At 33.9% G+C, this 2,327-nt stretch overlaps 1 long non-coding RNA gene across 2 annotated transcripts; it reads right to left on the bottom strand.

Annotated features, from left to right (window-relative positions):
* Positions 1–83: 83 nt before the first annotated feature.
* LOC107856159 lies at positions 84–2,276 on the bottom strand. 2 transcript variants are annotated; one of them, XR_007051717.1, is made up of 4 exons: positions 820–2,276; positions 650–710; positions 486–575; positions 84–262 (listed from the first exon to the last, which is right to left on the bottom strand). It is a non-coding gene; the product is annotated as an uncharacterized LOC107856159 (long non-coding RNA). The 2 variants fall into 2 exon arrangements; XR_007051716.1 differs by having other exon boundaries at positions 678–710; positions 820–2,257.
* Positions 2,277–2,327: the final 51 nt, after the last annotated feature.

Genomic DNA, 2,327 nt, shown 5'->3' on the forward strand with positions numbered 1-2,327 from the left:
TAAAAAATTTATTTAATGAAATTAATATAAAAAGTAAAAAATTATAACTAATTATAATAGAGAACATTATTAAATTGCATTTTTCTAACTTAACTAAGGTTAATGAATGAATGTTTGTTTTAAAATAGTCATTATACGATCAAAGCGAGACTATCGAGCTGAGTCGAACTTTCTATATCTAGCCTGAGCTTTGACCAAACTTTAATTGAGCTGAGCTACATCCGAGCTGAGTCGAGCTGGCTCAGCTCCATGCCAGCCCTTCCTAAGAGAGAGTTGAGGAAACAAGAAAGGAGTATAAAAATTTAGAATATATATTTTCCAATTGAATTAAACCTCTATGGATTTGATAGTGAAAATGTCTAGCTTAACTACAAATATCCATTCATAAAATAAAATTCTTTATGTTTTCAATGCATATAAATTAAATCATTTCCAAATTAGAAGCTACATACAAATTGAAGCAACAAAGCAAAAAATATATATACCTAAAGTTTCTGGCTGCTTCTTCTTTCCGGAGCCTAGGGGTCTCCCACGGGCCTTCTTAGCCGGGGTTTCATAAGCAGGTGCACCAAAATCTATATGATTTACAACAAAATTGTTATTTTTTCAAATGTAGTACAACAAATAAATAACAACAACAATAACATACCCGTGATGTAAGTGTACAAAGATCTTACCCTACCGGAGGAGGTAGAGAGTTTGCTTATGATCTGTATATATAAAATTTAAAGTTATTTACGTTATCAATATATATATAAAAAATTTATTCCCAAACTAGAGCTAGATTCATAAGGAAGAAATTATATGTACAATACATACCTAAAGAATTGTGTGTTGTTTCTTTCCAGAGCCTGGGGGCCTTCCACAACCTTGGGCTTTCTCAGCTGAGTTTTCTAAAGGAACAGGAGCAATAGCAGAAGAATTTGCTTGATTTATCACTGGAGTAGGAGTAGAAAGCGAACTGAGAGGATTTTGGTGGAGATTCGATTGTTGATTGAAAGTGACAACTGCACGTATCATATCACTATCTGGTTGTTCAAGTTCATGGGATTTGGGTGGAGGTTGGTGGTGGTGGTGATGGTGGGGTAGCATAGATGAGAAGTGGATATGGGATGTGGGTTATTTTTTTCGAGTATCCATAATTCAAAAAAACCTTTGTTGAGAATAAAATGGAAAATATTTTGTAAATTATAGAGTTATTAAATGTTAAATTAACATTGTTGTAACTTTATTAAGGTTAATGAATGAATTGTTAGTTTTAAAGGAGTTATTAAATAACCAAAGTGAGCCTATCGAGCCGAGCCGAGTTGTTTCAATCGAGCTCGAGCTTTGACCAAACTTCAATTGAGTCGAATCGGCTCGGCTCCATGCCCAGCCCTACCTAAGAGATAGTTGAGGAAACAAGAAGGGAATATAAAAATTTAGCATATATTTTCCAATTGAATCAAACCTCTATGCATTGATAGTAAAAATGTCAGCTTAACTACAAATATCCATCCATAAAATAAAATTATTTGTTTTCAATGGATATAAATTAAATAATTTCCAAATTAGAAGCTACATACAAACTGAAGAAATAATGCAAAAAATATAAACCTAAACTTTCTGGTTGCTTCTTCTTTCCAGAGCCTGGGGGCATCCCACGGGACTTCTTAGCCGAGGTTTCTGTACCAGGTGCACCAGAATTTATATGATTTACGGTAAAATTATTATTTTATGAACAGATGAATATCAGCAACAATAACGTACCCATAATGTTGGTATACAAAGATCTTATCTATACCTCGGGAGGTAGAGAGGTTGCTTATGATATAAATATATATAATTTAAAGTTTTTACGTCATCAATATATATATATATATATATATATATATATTCCCAAACTAGATCTAGATTCATAATGAAGATATTATATATACAATACATACATAAAGAATTTGGGCGTTGCTTCTTTCCAGAGCCTGGGGGACTTCCACGGGATTGCTTAACTAGGTTTTCTAAAGGAGCAGGAGCAATAGCAATAGAATCTGCTTGATTCACCACTGGAGTAGGAGTAGAAACTGAATTGAGAGGATTTTTTTCACGAGATTCGGTAGTTGGTGTCAGTTAAAAGTGACTATTGCGCATACCATATCAATGTCTGGGTTTACAAGTTCATGGGACTGGGGGGGGGGGGGGGGATTGTTGGTGATGGTGGGGTTGAGGTTGAGGTTGAGGGTAGTTTCGAGATTCCATAGTTTAAAAAACTTTGTTGATAAGAAAGGGGAAAATGTTTTGTAAATTTTAGAATTATATTAATGAGTTTATATAGAAGTTTGTGTTTGACC

The sequence above is a fragment of the Capsicum annuum genome, unplaced genomic scaffold, assembly GCF_002878395.1.
Source record: "Capsicum annuum cultivar UCD-10X-F1 unplaced genomic scaffold, UCD10Xv1.1 ctg82139, whole genome shotgun sequence".
Lineage (NCBI taxonomy): Eukaryota > Viridiplantae > Streptophyta > Magnoliopsida > Solanales > Solanaceae > Capsicum > Capsicum annuum.